General features: G+C 45.2%; 1 protein-coding gene across 2 annotated transcripts in view; it reads right to left on the reverse strand.

Annotated features, from left to right (window-relative positions):
• Positions 1-20,355, reverse strand: part of SGCG (sarcoglycan gamma) — a 297,260-nt gene that overhangs the window by 186,090 nt on the left and 90,815 nt on the right. Inside the window, exon 1 of one of the 2 annotated variants that reach the window (XM_044285024.1) lies at positions 420-561. The exons of the other annotated variant lie outside the window; for it this stretch is intronic. The gene's annotated coding sequence lies outside the window, so the exon portion shown is untranslated. Of the gene's footprint in view, positions 1-419; positions 562-20,355 lie in introns of those variants that run through there. 2 annotated transcript variants of the gene reach the window in all.

Raw genomic sequence — 20,355 nt, forward strand, 5'->3', positions numbered from 1 at the left:
TATAAAGCCTTATTATAGATGAGAAAACCTCCTTAACCCATTCTCTGTACAGCGCCATGGAATATGTCAGCATCATACTGACAGACAGGGGGAATATAAATTGCAGTATCCTGACTTTTACATGCGGCAGTGAATATTCAATATATATTCAGTTTCAAGTAGAGAAGTAGAACTAAACAAACATAAAACAAATTCCAAAAAGATTCTTCAACCTGTGGCTCTCCAGCCGTTTAGCAGCTACTTCACCCAGAACATGATGAGAGCTGTAGTCCAACGATAGCTAGAGACCAAGTCTCAAGCATATGCACAAAGTATAGTCTTCCAGAAAAGACGCAACACCATTTCATACAGGAATAAGCCTATTACATAATACTAGAGAGAGTATAAAATACATTACAGATAACGTAAAGGGGACAAACCTCTGGTGTCTGTGGCTCAGAGTTCCTGATAAAAAAAACAAAGTTTAGTAAAGTTTCACGCAGAAGGGGTTTGTGCCTTGGAGTTCTCCACCGCCTACAGACCGGGAGTGGAAGATATTTTAAGACAGGCCAAATATCACAGAGGCAAAATGCATTCACATGTTTGGCCGTATTGTACATTCCAGCCCACTGCAGCCACATACTACAGCTAAATTTACTTTCTCATACTGTAGCTGGCTCCGTCGCTCCACAACTGCGAGCCTCTAACAGGGAAGAAATGTCAGCAGACGTCAGGCCCTGTGGATGTAAATGCATGCCGCGACAAAGGGTATTTAGAAAAATGAAATTTTAAGACGTCATAGAGAAAGAACAGGGGTGTACACAGATCTCATATGGCCCCATAGAAAAAGGTAGTATGGGCCCCCCCTGCACCGCCACGATGAGTACGTCAAACATTCCAAGGCAGAGGTCGCAGTACATTATTCCGGAAGAGTAAAAATACTCCTCTTACCATTTTTATGGAGTATTTTTAGCCGAGGAGGAGTACGAATTTTGTGGTTATTCATATATATGACACAAAGGCCTAAATAGTGTTAAGATGTTGCTATTTATTTAGGAAAACCATTACTAGTGTCCTCTATAATGTCTTCCAGGCAGAAAGAGCAGATTTTGACCATTTTAAATGTATCTCTCAGAAGACTGAATCCCTACCTTTCTTGAAGCACCAAACTTGTCACGTAGGGATTGGAGAGGTAGATTGTTTAAAGGGGTTTTCTATCGCTAGGATATGCCCCCATTGTCTTATAGATGCGAGTCCCACCGCTGGGACCCGCACCTATATCGAGAACAGAGCCCTGAAAGTGAAGGAGGGTGCACTGCGCATGTGCAGCCGCCCTCCATTCATTTCTATGGGGCCGCCGAAAATAGCCGATATTGCCGTCTGCCCCATAGAAATGAATGGGAGCATAGGCCGCGCATGCACGGTACGCTCCCATTCACTTCTATGGGAGAGGCGGGGATTAGCGTTTGGTGGTGGAAATCTGGGGCCCTCCAGCCGCAGCGCTTCCCGCTTCGTTCTCGATATCAGACAACGGGGGCATATCCTAGCGATATGCCCCCATTGTCTAAGATGTGAATACCCCTTTGATTCTTACTGCACTCATTTGCACAGAGACGCCTGGTCGTTGTGTCAGGAAGCAGTGGGTGGCTTAGTGGCACTGGGTGAAGTCTGGGATGAATGCACAGGAGGCAGTTATAGGACAGTCTTATACACAATATATTGCACAGCATAGTGTACTTGACATCTCTGTACTTTATATCTGTGAGCACTGTGGCTGTCACTATAAGGTCTCAAGCACACGACTGTATCAGTTTTGCGGTACGCAAATCACAGATGCGGTCCGTGTGCAATCCGCATTTTCTTACGGACCCATTTACTTCAGTGGGTCTGCCAGAACAGGACATGCTCTATCTTTTGCAGCAAGGAAATGCGGATAGCACACAGATGTCCATATTTTGTGGATACACGATTTGCAGATTTTAAATGGATACAGTCGTGTACATGAGACCTAATGGGGGCAATATGTCTGTCACTATATCTGGGACAATTGTTGCTTATTTGCCAACCATCCTTGGTTTTTCTGGAGTCTCCCTAAAAATGTAAGCGCTCTTAGATCCCAGCAGGACATAAAAGACATATATGACAAAGACCTGGTTCCCCCATATACACTGTATCAATAACAAATTGTGCTGTCTAATTACGATAAATTCAATCAATGCGCTCACCAATCATAAAAGTATTCCATGTGATGACAAGATACTAGTCCAATAGTCACATTCACTGTATGAAGTTCTGGGCAGCCGGGCGCTGGATCACTTCCTTCATTGCGTCCTCTCCAGTGAAGAACGTGTACTCAAACTCCATGGTAACCAGATACCAACAGACTCCTTTATCTTGTGTCGCGCTATGCTCCAAGCGCAACAATCCACAACAGAGGCACGTCAAATCACAGCCACCCCAACACACCACCCTCAGTCCCCCCCCCCCCCACATCTCCATGTCAACATGCGCTGCGCCCAACAGGCATAGCACGGACCTGATCATTTTATTCCTCCAACCAGGGCAAGCCAGCTCAGGCATATAGTGCCCCGGGGGAGTCTGTTGGTATCTGGTTACTATGGAGTTTGGGCGCACGATCTTCACTGGAGAGGACACCGTGAGCACATGGAGGAAGTGAACCGCAGCCCAAGACCGCTTACCCCTGCTAGGCGCCACCTGCAGGACTGTTCCTCACTTCAGAGCGGTGTGCCGAATGGTCCCGCTGCCCGCTCAAACCGACCAATAATAAAGCTCCAAAGCCTTGTTATTGGTTACTTCAGGTACAGACAGCATCGCTGTGCTACCCGTGCCATTCACAGAGCTTACTGCGCTAATGAAAGGCAGGGAAAAGTCTAAGGCCTACTGGTAAACCTTAGGCTTTTTGTAAGGAGTAAAATGGCCTGAACAGGCATCTATGACGCTTGTACAGGCGTTATTGAGACCTCTGCTCCCAATAGCATCCAAACATTTTGAACATTATCCTAATGGGGCCCTGTGCACGTGATGCCAAGTCTGACAACTTGCTCTAATGTGTAAACAGGAAGTCAGTCTCTCCCCTGTGGCTGACTTCCTGTGAACTACAGGATGACATCATCACCAACCAAATCCCTCCTGGCAGCTCTCAGGCCCCGCCCCTCAATCCTCTGCGTGTCCCTGCAGTCTGTAGAAGATATAACGTCTCCCCTATGTAAAGCACCAGGAGTGCAGACATATAGTAGGTGAGTGTATATAGTGATTGGCTGCAGTTATATAAACCTCCTGACTCACACTGCCTGTCTGTACTATCTGTGTGTGCTGACTCTCTAGTTCTATCAGATGTGGCTTCACACTGGTCTCCATTCCTCTTGCAGGTAAGAGATGACAGGAGATCGGACAGACAGGCTCAAGCTGTATCACATAGGAAAACAGAGACCCTGCAGTGTGGAGGGACAGCAGCTGTGTCAGTAATCTGTCATGGCTGCCCCGTCTGTCTCTGCAAAGCCAAGCATGATGGGAAATGTAATATTCATTAGTGAAACTGGCTGCCAACCTACAAATTACACATTAAATAATACAGGCATACACAGAGCATACACAATAGCCTCTATCTTATTTTTTTAATAATGGCCTATTCTACACTATACAGCAAAAAATAATAATATCCCGGAGTGTTTCTTTAAATTTTCAATATGAATTATATAACACCTATTTCCTCCAGCATCTCTGTCTCTTAGGGCTTCTTCACACAACCGTATGGCTGTCACGGTCCCTCAGGTGACTGATGTCAGGAAATCAAGTAGATTGGCTGAGCGTGGAGGAATTTAACAGCCTCTTTGATTTCTCTTAATTCAGTGTTGATAGGGTTAATGGCCACTTCCCTTTTTCTCAGCTGTTGCTCAGTGGTCATCACTTCTGACCCCACACTTATGACTATGTGGCAGATAGCGTTATTTGGGTTTGGCTGAGCTGGTGTAAGTTTGTCTCTGGTGTTCCAGCTCGTCCATCTCTACAGAAGTTTGTTTGTGTTTGTATATTCCCTGTTGTTTGTATCTGGGCCTGAGACAGAGACTTCTATTCATCCATCTGGTGAGGAATGGGTTGTCTCTGGTCCTAACCTTTTTCCAGTCATATGAAGGGAGTCTGTTTTTGTTGTGGAAAGAAGGGACATTTCATGAATATTTGTCCGTACATTCAGCTTCAAAAACTTCTATTGGTGGTGTGGGTGGGGAGCAAGAAAACTTACTTTTGTCATTTACCGGTAGATACACGATTTCTCCTGTCTGCCGAGGTGGCGCTAGAGTCCAAAACGGTGGAAATCTAGGTATTTATCTACAGTGGGGCTGGGGTTAACCTGATTGATGGACAGTTTGTTCGCATTCATGGGTTGACTACTAGTGCACTAGAGAAAAGCATTTCTGTCTTTGCAATTGATTCTGCACCTCTTACCCAAAAATGCCTGTCGCAGGTGGTAAATTACATCCATTTAAGAGTGGGTGATTTTTATTAGGAATCTATCTCGTGTTATGTGTTGGTGGGTCTGCCTGCTTTTGGGCTTACCAGTGGTCATCACTTCTACCCTTTATAGTGTGACCCCACCCTTCTGACTATGCGGTAGATAGCTTCATTTGGGTTTGGCTGAGCTGGTGTGAGTTTGTCTCTGGTGTTCCTGCTCGTCCGTCTCTACAGAAGTTAAGTGTCGCGTTTGCTTGTGTTTGTTTTATTCCCTGTTGTTTGTATCTGGGCCTGAGACAGACTTCCATTCGTCCATCTTGGGAGGAATGGGTTGTCTCTGGTCCTAACCTTTTTTCAGGGCCTTATAGGGATATAAAGGCCTAGGTATCCTGCATATGAATATTCCTACCTTCAAGGTCTATTCATATTGATAAGTAGTCAGGGCCCGGATTAGGGTTGTCTAGGAGGTGACCTGTTTCTTCCCTAGTTTCCAGACCCAGTTACTGTTCCTCTTCCCTCCTGTGTTCAATGTGGAGTTTTCTCCCTACACCAATCGGGACAATGGCTTTTTCAGTGTTTTGCGGGCCTTTTTAACTGCCTCCGGACCGCCTAACGCAGGATCGCGTTCCGGAGGCGGCTGTCTCAGGCAGAGTCACGCATCGGCGCGTCATCTCGCGAGACGCGAGATTACTCTCAAAGCTGACCCGCGCATGCGCATCGCGGGCCGGCAAAAGTTAGAGGGGGTTACATCATCAGCCTGCCAGCCAATGTTCATCGCTGGCAGGCTGATGATTTTCAAAAAAACGAATCACAAGCCAGTTAACACTTTATATTTATAAATATAAGGTGTTAAATGGCTGCTGTGCTCCTCTGTTGGTCCTTTTGGTCGGTTGGTTCCAGCAGAGGAGCACAGTTCACAGTGAGTACACCAAACAGCACACTTAGCCCCCAGATCACCCCCCATCACCCCAATTAACCCCTTGATCGCCCCTGTCAATCACCTAGTGAAAGGGAAAAAAATGATCAGTGTAAAGTGGTATGCCACTCCATTTATAGCCGCCAACCCGGGAAGCTATTATGCCCAGCCTTTCCGGTGGAAACCCGTCCAAGTTTCCGAATAAAAAAAAATTCTGGGCCTTCTCCTCAACATGGGTCAAACCAAAAAGCATGAATTGCGGTCATATTGGTCCACAAACTCAATTCATCACATGCCCATGTTCTCTGCTGCCATGTCCAGGGCACGATTTGAGGCCATCCTGCGTTTCCTGCACTTTAGCGACAACACCACCTCCCGTCCCAGAGGCCACCCAGCTTTTGACCGGCTCCACAAAATTCGGACCCTTATAGACCACTACAACAACAAATTTGCAGATATTTATACCCCTGAGCAAAACATCTGAGTAGACGAGTCCCTTATACATTTTACCGGGCGCCTTGGCTTCAAACAATACATCCCAAGCAAGCGCGCCCGGTATGGGGTCAAATTGAATAAGCTCTGTGAAAGTGCCACAGGCTATACCCACAAATTTCGGATCTATGAGGGTAAAAATCAGACCCTGGAGTCGGTCGGTTGCCCTGACAGTCTGGGACTTGATGTCACCCTTATTTAGCAAAGGGTACCATCTTTATGTGGACAATTTCTACACAAGTGTGCCCCTCTTCAGGCATTTGTTCCTAGAACAGATTGGCTGCTGTGGCAACGCGCGACCTAGTCGCGCGGGCTTCCCCCAACGGCTCGTTACCATACGTCTTGCAAGGGGGGAGAGGGCTGCCTTGTGTAATGAAGAACTGCTCGCGGTGAAATGGAGAGACAAGTGTGACGTTTACATGCTCTCCTCCATTCACGCAGACACGACAATACAAATTGAACGAGCAAAAAGTGTCATTGAAAAGCCCCTCTGTGTCCACGACTATAATTTGCTCATGGGAGGGGTGGACTTCAATGACCAGATGTTGGCTCCTTATTTAGTTTCCCGACACACCAGACACTGGTATAAGAAGGTGTCTGTATATTTGACTCAATTGGCTATGTACAATAGTTTTGTTCTCTACAGTAAGGCTGGGAGAACAGGATCCTTCCTCAAATTTCAGGAAGAGATCATCGAGAACCTCCTGTATCCAGGAGGTTCCGTGGACCCATCCACCTGTGTAGTGAGCCGTCTACACGAGCGACATTTCCCCAATGTCGTTGCTGGTACCTCAACCCAACCGTCACCCCGAAAAAGATGTTGTGTCTGTAGCAGGAGTGGAATAAGGCGTGACACCCGCTATTTCTGTCCTGACTGCCCTGACCACCCTGCCCTATGCTTAGGGGAGTGTTTCTGGAAGTACCACACACAGGTACACTTAGCATAGGGATTGCATCTCACAGGACAGGCACACAGGGCTATTAGGGCCCATTCACTCACAACTGCTGCAAACCTCTCCTTTCACCTGGGACAAAGTGCATAATGTACTTCGCCACATCTCTGGGCGATTTGCGCTTTGCACATTGACCCATGGGGAAGGAGAGGTTTGTTCTATAAAAGGTAAAAAATAAATAAAATATCACCGGTAAGCAAAAAAGTTAACGTTCTGTTCAAAAAGTTAAATAAAGTTTATATGTTCCGTTCAAATGTTATTATAAAGTTAATAAATTTATTGCGTTGCGGCCTGGTTTTTTCTTTTTTTCTTTTTTTACCTTCCAGGTGGATCAACCGATCGACTAGCTGCAGCACTGATGTGCATTCTGACAGAAGCATTGCGCTGCTGTCAGATTACACAAAAGTCGGTGTATACGGCGCTGCAAGACTCTGCAGTAAAAGATACGTTTGCCGAGGCATATGAGCTGAGGGGGCGGCGGTGTTCATATGTTTTGGCAAACACTTTGTATATAAAAAAATAAATAAAAAAAATGATGTGAATGGAGCAATCGGGTTTGCCAGGGCATACGAGCTAAGTGGGTATGGATGTTGGGCGGAGCTCCTATGTCCTGGCAGATGCCTTTCCCCTCCTTTTTTTTTTTTGGCAGAGATTTTTTCATCCACATTGATCGATGCGAATGAAGAAATCTGTGCCGTTCATTTTTTCTTTCAGCCCAGAGGCTGAACGGAAAAAAAAAATCTCATTACCTGTATGCTCAATAAAAGGAGAATAGCAGAAAATCCTAATGCTGGCCATACATGTAATGATTGCAGAGACCCTCAAATGCCAGGGCAGTACAGAGAGAAGACACCCCAAGGTATTCACTGAGGGGCATATTGAGTCCATGGAAGATTGAAATTTTTGTCCCAAGTTAGCGGAAAGGGAGACTTTGTGAGAAAAAAAAATAAAAAATCAGGTTCCACTAACTTGTGCCAAAAAAAAAAATATTTCTATGAACTCGCCATGCCCCTCATTGAATACCTTGGGGTGTCTTCTTTCCAAAATGGGGTCACAAGTGGGGTATTTATACTGCCCTGGCATTTTAAAGCGTGAGAAGAAGTCTGGGATCCAAATGTCTAAAAATGCCCTCCTAAAAGGAATTTGGGCCCCTTTGCCCACCTAGGCTGCAAAAAAGTGTCAAACATGTGGTATTGCCGTACTCAGGAGAAGTTGGGTAATGTGTTTTGGGCTGTCATTTTACATATACCCATGCTGGGTCTGATAAATATCTTGGTCAAATGCCAACTTTGTATAAAAAAATGGGAAAAGTTGTCTTTTGCTGAGATATTTCTCTCACCCAGCATGGGTATATGTAAAAAGACACCCCAAAACACATTGCCCTACTTCTTCTGAGTACGGCGATACCACATTTTAGGGGCCCTAATGCGTGAGAAGTAGTTTGAAATCAAAATCTGTAAAAAATGGCCTGTGAAATCCTAAAGGTGCTCTTTGGAATGTGGGCCCCTTTGCCTACCTAGGCTCCAAAAAAGTGTCACACATGTGGTATCGCCGTACTCAGGAGAAGTTGGGGAATGTGTTTTGGGGTGTCACTTTACATATACCCATGCTGGGTGAGATAAATATCTCAGCAAATGACAACTTTTCCCATTTTTTTATACAAAGTTGGCATTTGACCAAGATATTTATCTCACCCAGCATGGGTATATGTAAAATGACACCCCAAAACACATTGCCCAACTTCTCCTGAGTACGGCGATACCACATGTGTGACACTTTTTTTGCAGCCTAGGTGGGCAAAGGGGCCCACATTCCAAAGAGAACATTTAGGATTTCACAGGCCATTTTTTACACATTTTGATTTCAAACTACTTCCCACACATTAGGGCCCCTGAAATGCCAGGGCAGTATAACTACCCCACAAGTGACCCCATTTTGGAAAGAAGACACCCCAAGGTATTTCGTGATGGGCATAGTGAGTTCATGGAAGTTTTTATTTTTTGACACAAGTTAGTGGAATATGAGACTTTGTAAGAAAAAAATAAAAATAAAAATCATTTTCTGCTAACTTGTGACAAAAATAAAAAATTCTAGGAACTCGCCATGCCCCTCACGGAATACCTTGGGGTGTCTTCTTTCCAAAATGGGGCATTGTAGAACCCCAGGAAACATGACAGGTGCTCAGAAAGTCAGAGCTGCTTCAAAAAGCGGAAATTCACATTTTTGTACCATAGTTTGTAAACGCTATAACTTTTACCCAAACCATTTTTTTTTTTTACCCAAATTTTTTTTTTTTATCAAAGACATGTAGAACAATAAATTTAGAGAAAAATTTATATATAGATGTCGTTTTTTTTGAAAAATATTACAACTGAAAGTGAAAAATGTCATTTTTTTGCAAAAATTTCGTTAAATTTCGATTAATAACAAAAAAAGTAAAAATGTCAGCAGCAATGAAATACCACCAAATGAAAGCTCTATTAGTGAGAAGAAAAGGAGGTAAAATTAATTTGGGTGGTAAGTTGCATGACCGAGCAATAAACGGTGAAAGTAGTGTAGTGCAGAATTGTAAAAAGTGGTCTGGTCATTAAGGGTGTTTAAGCTAGGGGGTTTGAGGTGGTTAACAGATCTGTTTTCCGTTTTTTGTTTCAGTAGTGTTTCCGGCTCCATTCCATACACTTCAGGAGCCCTGTTCTTGTTCCAGAGGTGAGACCCACAACTATATATTTTTATATTTTAGTAGTTTGGACTTTTTGGACGTGGCGATATGTAATATATTTATTTATTGTTTATATATTTTATATGTAAAATTGAGAAAGGTGGTGATTTAAAGTTAATATTTTGGTGTTTGTTTTTTTAAACTTTTTATTTAATAATTAGTTCCCCCCTTAGGGGTTAGAACCTGGGATCTTTTAATCCCTTGTCCTATTCACCCCAATAGAGCTTTATCAGGGTAAATAGGACTTCATACTCTCCCTGCTGCCCTGGGCTTTGTGCACACGGCAGCAGGGAGCTTACCATGGCAGCCAGGGCTTCAGTAGTGTCCTAGCTGCCATGGTTACCGATCGGAGCCCCAGGATTTCACTGCTGGGGCTCAGATCGGAAGCAACCACTGCCACTGCACCACCATTGAAGAGGGGGGGGGGACCCTGTGGCCACTGCCACCAATGACTTGAATACTGGGAGGGGGTTGGGGTCACTGTGCCACCAATGTTTATAATACTGGGGTTAGGGGGGCACTGCGCCACCAATGAAGATAACTAACCTTTTAATATAAATACAGGCGGTGGGTTCTGGTGGCAGAATCACATACCCGGCACCAGGCCTCTGACAAGACGCAGCAATCCGCAGAAGTTAACACCTCAGGTGCCGCACCTGAGGGGTTAACTGCTGCAGATCGCAGCTCCCTGTCATAGAGGTCGGGTGCCGGCACCCGAGTCGTGTATTTGAATTATTGGGTTAGTTATCTTCATTGGTGGTGCAGTGGCCACAGCCCCTCCTCTCCTCTTCCCCTCTCTCTTCTCATTGGTGGCAGCGACACAGGGGGAAGGGAGAAACTCCTTCTTCTCTGTGCTGCTGAGGAGAAGTAGCTTAGTCTAGTATCGGTAAAAGGCAAATCCCGGTATTGAATCGATACTGGTACAAAAGTATCTATTGGGTATCGATTATTCGATACCCAAGTTCAACCCTAGCGGTGACGTCATCGTGCACATCGCAGGTCCTTTGGCAGGTCCTGCTGAATGAAGATAGAAGAGACTGGAGTGCGATCAATATTCTTTTGCATTCTGTCTTAAGAATGCTATTATTTTACGATATAACCATGTTATAACGGAAAATAATAAAATTACCCGAACACCGAACCTGAACCCGGACTTCAGTGAAAAAGTCACTGAGTTTGCTCATCCCTAGAAATTACTATTCTCAACTGCAATGGGACATGTTCTATAATTTGCGGAACAGCAACACAAGTCCGCAAAACAATACTTGTGTTTGCATGGCCTAATAGAAATGAATGGGTGGGTGTGCAATCCACCAAAAATGAGGATAAGAAACACAGTAGTGTGCATGAGGCCTAAGGATTTGGCCACATGGTCTGGTTTTCTGATGCAGTTTTGAAAGCCAAATTCAAAAGTGGATCATAAAAGGAGAGAAAATATAAAGTACAGATACGACTTCTCTTTTTTGAATTCACTTCTGGCTTTGGCTTCCAAAACTGAATCAGGACACCTGACCGTGTGGCCGTATCCTCAATATTCCCCTGGTCAACATACATATAACCTTGGCCTAGAAGAGGATACAATTTGTGATATTGTGAGAAACTGGAAGAAAGAAATAATAAGAGTTATGAAAAATGTGAAGGTTTTCCCCCGGGTCAGCTAGAGTAAATTTCCCATGAGTATTTTTTTCTCTAAATATAAGAATTTATATTCTATACTAACACTCGAAGGAGAAGATTGATCAAGACCATCATTTTCTACGCTGGTCTTGATATCCCCTGTGCTGTTAGAGGATACCTTTAATACATAAATGTATAAATTAAGGCCATCCTCCGGCAGTCCATGCGCCTAGAATAAAATCTATGTCAGCTCGTAGACGGCGTACATTTTAGTCTCTATTTACGCCAGAAAACTGGTGCAAATGGTAATACCTCTGCTGGAGGCGATGGCCCGGCCCAGAGCGCGGCACTTAAACATCATTTGTGCAAAAATGTATGTGCAAATGGCGTTTAAAAAGCCATAAATCTAAGAAATTACAACTTTGATAAAACTCCCTCAAATGTTTAAAATAATTTCTTTTTCACTAAACTGTTGGAGCATCTGTAAAAACTTAAAGGAGATGTCTCATCACAGACAGTGGGGGCATATCGCTAGGATATGCCCCCATTGTCTTATAGGTGTGGGTCCCACACCTATATCGAGAACGGAGCCCCGAAAGTGTTGGAGGGCGCACTGCGCATGCACACCCGCCCTCCATTCATTTTCTATGGGGATTCTGAAAATACAGCTATTTTCATAGAGCCCTTAGAAGTTAATGGGAGGGGTGGCCGGTCATGCGTGGTTCACTCCCATTTCATTCTATGGGGAGAGCGCTTGGTGGTGGCCGGACCGGAGTCCTCCAGCCACCACTTTGCAGGTCTCCGTTCCCGATCTGCCATGTTTGAATAGACCACAGTTTAAAGGGGTTGTCTCATCACAGACAATGGGAGCATATCGCTAGGATATGCCCCTATTGTCTTAAAGGTGCGGGTCCCACCTCTAGGACCCGCACCTATAAGACAATAGGGGCATAGCCTAGCGATATGCTCCCATTGTCTGTGATGAGACAACCCCTTTAAACTGTGGTCTATTCAAACATGGCAGATACGGAATTGCAGTGCATTACAAAATTTTATCCACATGCTGAGGAAAAAATAATAATAATCGGCAACGTAACCTGTGATGTGGATTTCCACAGCAGATTTAAAATTTTTGCAACGCCCAGGGTGAAACCCATGGCAAATCTGCAACGTGTGCGACAAATCAGTGGATTTAGGCGCAGAATCGCAACAAAACCAGCAGCGGAACATCTGCCCTGTGGGGCCGTATCTTTTTTCTAATGCAAACATTAGTAAAATATTGTCTTCTGAAGATGAAGGCACCAACATAATGAAAACAATGCAGTGAAATTTATGTTACATCCAGATGGGAAGAAGACGTTTCCTTCCACCAATTAAGTTTATAGCCAGCACTGTGAGCGCCGCAGGAACTTCTAGTTACTTACATCACAAGCCAGGGTGCTCTATTAAGCCAACCACATGCAGATATCTCAGGCAGGTTCAGCCGGTTAGGGATCCTCTGATTAATCGCATCTGGTATTTTATATCATAAGCGAATAACAAAAAAAATGCAGCGAAAGACTTATTAAAAATTCAGTTCATGATTGCGGTAAAACAAAGGGATAAAGTACTGGACGCCGTAGGAAGTGAACGCACTTCTGAAAAATGTTTTCTTTGCAATTATAAAGAAATAAATTTGGAATAGAGCTGTATCATCTAAGGGATCATGCACACAGCTGTATGAGGGTGCAGCCAAGCCATGCTGATCGGCAGCAACCAAATGGCGGTAAAATCATAGGGCTGTAGGTTGCTGTGCATGGGCTTGGTTTTCAGCTGCACCATCAGGCCGTATTCTTACGGATACGTGCTGTGCGATCCTTATATGTATGAATCCATGTGAAAAAATAATTGCCAATTGCGCCATGCTCTATTACGGATGTGTACAACCTTGCAAACAAGGGCGGAGACTTATCACAAGCTTTACCGCAGAAAACTGGCCTTAAAAGGTCACAAATAGAGATGAGCAACGTATTCCAAAATTTGATTCGGCTGCTTTACTGAACTTTACAAAGAAATTAGCTTTGTGGCGGATGACTTCATTACGAAGCTGTTGGCACTGGGGGGCAGCTGGTGGCACTGTAGGGCAGTTGGGGGCGCAAGCTGGTGGCATTAGGGGTCAGTTGGTGGCACTGGGGGGCAAGCTGGTGGCACCTGGGGGCAACCTGGTGGCAGTTGGCACTAGGGGGCAAGCTGGTGACACTGGGGGGCAGTTGGGGGCACAAGCTGGTGGCACTGGGGGGCAAGATGGTGGCACTGGGGTGGCAGCTGGTGGCACTGGGGTGGCAGCTGGTAGCACTGGGGTGAGGAAGAGCTGATGGCACTGGGGGAACGGAGCTGATGGCACTGGGGGGGAACTGATGCACTTGGGCTGATCGCACAGGGGGGAAGGGTGTTGGGGACTGATGGCAGGGGGTCTAATGAGTTTTTATAAAGGAAAACAGTCTATTAATTCATGTTTTCTTATTAGATTACTTGATTAATCATAAAAAATAATCGATAGAATACTCGATTTTGTAAAATAATCGTTTACTGCAGCCCTACTCAACACTAGTCACAAATCTTTGAGCACACCTCATTTGCACAAACATTTGCAACTTTTGTCCATTTTCAGACGTTCACAACACTTTTTTTTAAAAAATGGGTGGGGCTTACCAGGGGGCGTGACCTCCATGGCATGACAAATTTACTTTATGTCAGAGACTGATGAAAATTATAGCTCAAGCCTACGCCAGCTCCTGCACGGTGTAGATTTTAGTTTTACAGCACAAGAATAGCAAAGCACAAGAAAAGTGGAGTCCTCTTACCTGATTTGTTGGTGGAATAGACAGTTCTAACAAATTGTTTATGTATTTGCACCATTTTTAGTATGGATTGTGCCCGGCTGTTTGCATTTAATAACGGGGTTCTTCTTCCATATATACTGATGACCTATCCTCAGGATAGGCCATCAATATCTGATCGGCAGGGGGGTCCGACACCCGGCACCCCCGCCGATCAGCTGTTTGAAGAGGAGGCAGCCCTACATGCCAGTGCCGCTTCATGGTCATTACACTGCCCATCGTCTCGGAAGTTACGGCGGTGCAAGTACTGTACTCACTCCATTGACTTGAATAGTGCGAGTTCTTGTAATTACACGACGCGTAACGTAACGACCAGGAAGTGACGCCCACATGGAACGCCCCCCTCCTCTTCTAACAGCTAATTGGCGGGGGGTCTCGGGTGTCAGACCCCGGCCGATCAGATACTGATGACCTATCCTGACGATAATAGATTATCAACAAATGGCAGAATAAAACCCTTTAAGGACGAACACGTTTTGTGGGTGTAGCTACATTTGTAGCCAGATTTATCATTGCGACTTGTCGCAAATCATGGCTGCAAACCAAGCAGGCACTCAAAAAAAGGCCAAAACGTCATATATTGATACAATATCTGTAATACATTAACTATATAACTAAAATGAGGTATGCAAATTGAAATAAATATAACGGGTTAACTGCCTCAATAAATATCGCTAAAATCAACTTTAATGAATAATCTCGTGGTTAGTTCTATTTAGCGAGCAGCAAGCGGCGGCCGCGTCACGGCCACTATAGAGCCGGAGGCTACAGGCTGCACGCACGCCATCAGTGGCGTGCAGCTACTTTGATTTATGTTTGTTTTCTTTGTCAAACTTTAGCTGAGTACCTCTCAGCACAGAAACGCGTCGAGCTAGTGATATAAACGGACACAAGATCATTACAATATTTAGTGTAGCCGACTGGGCGTTATGTTCTTGGCGGGGAGATCCAATTGTGCTATGGGTGGCCTGGCGCTGTGAACGGACTGCAGGCGCACGCACAAACATGTATCATTAGCAACTGTTGGGCCCCTTGTAGACGAGCGTGTCCGGATTAGGTCCGGATGTGTTCAGTGGAAAATGCGCGATTTCGCAAACAAGTTCATTCAGTTTTGTCTGCGATTGTGTTCAGTTATTCAGTTTTTTTTGTGCTGGTGCAATGCGATTTAAAGCGTTTTGCACGCACGTGATAAAAAAACTAAATGTTTACAAACAACATCTCTTAGCAACCCTTTCACTTCTATGGGGCCTGCGTTGCGTGAAAATCGCAGAATATAGAACATGCTGCAATTTTCACGCAACGCACAAGTGATGAGTGAATACCAACACTGAAATGAAAGCGAATACTCGCTCGTGTGAAAGGGGCCTTAGGGTCCATTCACACGTCAGTATTTTGTAATCCGCATCCGTTCCGCAAATTTGCGGAATGGAATGCAGACCCATTCATTTCAATGGCCCCGCAAAAAATGCTGTCCGCATCCATTGTTCTGTTCCGTTATGCAGATCCGCAAAAAAAATTGAGCTTGTCCTACTATTGTCCGCGGTCTCATTGTAGTCAATTGGTCCGCAAAAATGCGGATGACATGCGGAATGCATCAATATCTCATCCACAATTGCGGATCCATTTCCAGGAAAAATCAAAAAAAAAATTTTAGTACCCTACCAACATATATTCCTCCTTCCAATGTACAATTGGTAAAAACTGAAAGTTTTTGCAGAAACACAGATCCGCAAAAAACGGAATGGAAATCTGTAAACGAAAAATACTGACGTGTGAATGACGTCAGTATTCCAGCGGCCTCTCGGCATGAGCTACCGTGCTGCAGCCGGAACTCCGTCCCGCCCCCATTATAGTCAATGGGTCCGGACCGGTAGTCCGGGGGCACGCGTTCACTAGCGGCAGGACAGATCCGACAGGCTGTTCACCTGCCGGAGGTCCGTGCCGCTAGTGTGAAAGTAGCCTTATTCTCCACCTCCACCATTACCTTTCCCCTTTATTGCTTCCGAGCCTAAGGCCTCATGCACACGTCCATTTTTTTTTCCGTTTACGGCCCGTTTTTTGCGTTCCGTATAAGGTCCGTATACGGAAACATTCATTTCAATGGGTTTGCAAAAAAAAAAAAGGAATGTACTTTGTATGCATTCCGTTTCCGTATTTCAGTTCCGTTGAAAGATAGAACATGTCCTATTATTGGCCGCAAATCACGTTCCGTGGCTCCATTCAAGTCAATGGGTCCGCAAAAAAAAACGGAACACATATGGAAATGCATCCGTATGTCTTCCCTATCTGTTCTTGCGGAACCATCTACTGAAAATGTTATGCCCTGCCCAATTTTTTCTATGTAATTAGTGTATACTGTATATCGCATACGGAAAAACGGAACAGAAATGGAAACACAGCGGAAACAAAAAACGGAACAACAGATCCGTGAAAAACGGACCGCAAAACACTGAAAAAGCCATACGGTCGTGTGCAATAAGCCTAACCCTGGGAAGCGACGGTATCTAGATAGGAGCACAGTGACACACACAGAGACTATTGAGGCCGCACCACACCACTCGGCATTCCTATAGACCTGGGACACGATCCGATCGGCCCTGGGGGGCGGCACGTTGCATATCCCCCAAGACTGGCATAGGAACCACCAGTCTTGATGCCCTGCTCCTATTAAGGACACATAATATTGGATCATAGGAACTCCATGAGTTGCTATACAGGCCATGTATACACAGCTTGGCTGCACTCATGAGGCCTAATACTGATTGTTAGAATAGATTTTCTTCTTTGCGTCAAATTAAAGAAACACTTGACAATGTGTAATTTTGTATTCCACAGAGGAGAGAATTGCAAATGATGGAACTAAATAATTCAACAGACAGCACTAGAGAATCGCACTAAGGCCTCATGCACACGACCGTTGTGTGCATCCGTGGCCGTTGTGCCGTTTTCCGTTTTTTTTCGCGGACCCATTGACTTTCAATGGGTCCGTGGAAAAATCGGAAAATGCACCGTTTTGCAGCCGAGGCCGTGATCCGTGTATCCTGTCCGTCAAAAAAATATGACCTGTCCTATTTTTTTGACGGACAACGGTTCACGGACCCATTCAAGTCAATGGGTCCGTGAAAGAACATGGATGCACACAAGATTGGCATCCGTGTCCGTGATCCGTGGCCGTAGGTTGCTTTCATACAGACGGATCCGAAGATCCGTCTGCATAAAAGCTTTTTCTGATCTAAGTTTTCACTTCGTGAAAACTCATTTCCGACAGTATATTCTAACACAGAAGCGTTCCCATGGTGATGGGGACGCTTCTAGTTAGAATACACTGCAAACTTTGTACAAGACTGCCCCCTGCTGCCTGGCAACACCCGATCTCTTACAGGGGGATATGATAGCACAATTAACCCCTTCAGGTGCGGCACCTAAAGGGGTTAATTGTACTATCATATTCCCCTGTAAGAGATCAGGGCTGCCAGGCAGCAGGGGGCAGACCCCCCCCCTCGCCAGTTTGAATATCGTTGGTGGCACAGTGTGCGCCCACCATCGGCCCCCCTCTCTCTATAGTAGTAATAACCATTGGTGGCAGTGTGCGGCCTCCCATCTCCCCCCCCCCATCATTGGTGGCAGCGGAGTTCCGATCGGAGTCCCAGTTTAATCGCTGGGGCTCCGATCGGTAACCATGGCAACCAGGAAGCTACTGCAGTTACTCCTACTGGTAAGTGAAAGGTCTTTAGCAATGCACCGCACAGACCTTTCACTTACCAGTAGGTGGAGCTCCCGGCCGGTCACAGACATCGCAGCAGCAAGCAGGTAAGTATGACTCTTCTACAATTGTACTATTGCTAAGTAACCATGGCAACCAGGGATGCAGTAGCTTCCTGGTTGCCATGGTTACCGATCAGAGCCCCAGCGATTAAACTGGGACTCCGATCGGAACTCCGCTGCCACCAATGATGGGGGGGGGAATGGGAGGCCGCACACTGCCACCAATGGTTGTTACTACTATAGAGAGGGGGGGGCCGATGGTGGGCGCACACTGTGCCACCAACGATTTTTAACTATAGAGGGAGGAAGGGGGGGGGCGATGGTGGGCGCACACTGTGCCACCAACGATTTTTAACTATAGAGGGAGGAAGGGGGGGGCGATTGTGGGCGCACACTGTGCCACCAACGATTTATAACAATAGAGGGAGGAAGGGGGGGCCGATGGTGGGTGCACACTGTGCCACCAACGATATTCAAACTTGGGAGGGGGGGGTCTGCCCCCTGCTGCCTGGCAGCCCTGATCTCTTACAGGGGGATATGATAGTACAATTAACCCCTTCAGGTGCGGCACCTGAGGAGTTAATTGTGCTGATCACGGCCCCCTGTAAGAGATCGGGTGCTGCCAGGCAGCAGGGGGCAGTCATGTACACAGTTTTTCAGTATATTCTAACCTGAAGCGTCCCCATCACCATGGGAACGCCTCTGTGTTAGAATATACTGTCGGAAATGAGTTTCACGATGTAGCTCATATCCGACAGTATATTCTAACGTAGAGGCGTTCCCATGGTGATGGGGACGCTTCAAGTTATGTTCGGGTGTCCGCCTGGCCGTGCGGAGGCAAGCGGATCCGTCCAGACTTATAATGTAAGTCAATGGGGACGGATCCGTTTGAAGATGACACACTGTGGCTCAATTTTCAAACGGATCCGTCCCCCATTGACTTTCAATGTAAAGTCTGGACGGATCCGTCTGAGGCTATTTTCACACTTAGAAATGTTTTAACAATATAATGCAGACGGATCCGCTCTGAACGGAGCCACCGTCTGCATTATGAACACAAGTGTGAAAGTAAAGGGACTCCTGACTTTACATTGAAAGTCAATGGGGACGGATCCGTTTGCAATTGCACCATATTGTGTCAACGTCAAACGGATCCGTCCCCATTGACTTGCATTGTAATTCAGGACGGATCCGTTTGGCTCCGCATGGCCAGGCGGACACCAAAACGACTTTTTTTTCATGTCCGTGGATCCTCCAAAAATCAAGGAAGACCCACGGACGAAAAAACGGTCACGGATCACGGACCCACGGACCCCGTTTTTGCGGACCGTGAAAAAAAACTGTTGTGTGCATGAGGCCTAAGAGTACGAGAATAAAACGCATGTTGTGCTCGGTGCTACTGCCACATGATAGCTCCTCTCCAGAGGCAAGAGGAAGACCTTCTCCAGCGCCCCCTACAGGTGGCTCCCAGAGATGAGCAAATCGATTTTAAATTAATCAAATTTGTTATGAATCTCCAAAGGAAATTGGATTCTAGCAAATGTAAAACATTTGCTATTAGTTTAAGACGAATTGCCCAAACTGTGACTACCATTTCACAGGTCAGGAGACACACAGGAAGACAATTGCCACCAAAAACGGATCATTATTGGCCAGCGTAATGTACTATTAAAAGGTATCTGTCAGCAGATTTGTCCCTATGACACTGGCTGACCTGTTACATGTGCACTTGGCAGCTGAAGACATCTGTGTTGGTCCCATGTTCATATGTGCCCGCATTGCTGAGGAAAATGATGTTTTAACATATGCAAATGAGCCTCTGGGAGCAACAAGGGCGTTGTCATTACACCTAGAGGCTCTTCCTTCTCTGCAACTGCTGCGACCTATGCACTTTGATTGACAGGACTAGGCAGTGAAAAAGTCATAATGCCTGGCCCTGCCAAACAAAATGCAAAGGACGCAGCAATTGTAGAGAGAGCAGAGCCGCTAGATGTAACGCCCCCGTTGCTCCTAGAGGTTCATTTGTATATAATCTACTCTATAAATCATTGTATCAGATTAACTAATACTGAGCAATATTTAACTTTAACTTTCATGACTGGGTCTAAAAAAGGCCTGAATGCCCGGGCAATTTTTCATGATTTTGTGCATAAGGTGGTTTAGCGAACCTCATTTTTATTTTTTTTGTTTGAGTACCAAAATAATTTTTGCGATTTTATTTAATTTTCATTTTTTTTACTTGACGCTTTTTTTTACTTGACGCTTAGGACTTTTTATTCAAATTTTTTTAGAGATTTTTTTTTTCCTTGTTTTAGGTTTAATTTTGAGGAAAACCGTTAATTCTTAATAAAAAGTAATTTTTTTTAAATTATAGCTTTTGCTTTCTTAAATAATAAAACTGACACAAAATTAACTATTGCGACAATCGCTTTTATATATAACATGTGTGTGTCACGGCTTGGTGGTAGTTTGCCGTGACACTTTCCCCGCACATGATGGTTGCCGGTGGCAATGTGTTGTTTGTTATGCATGCATGTGCTCTTCCCCTTTAAGTCTGTTTCCCTT

Source organism: Bufo gargarizans, chromosome 3 (genome assembly GCF_014858855.1).
Source record: "Bufo gargarizans isolate SCDJY-AF-19 chromosome 3, ASM1485885v1, whole genome shotgun sequence".
Lineage (NCBI taxonomy): Eukaryota > Metazoa > Chordata > Amphibia > Anura > Bufonidae > Bufo > Bufo gargarizans.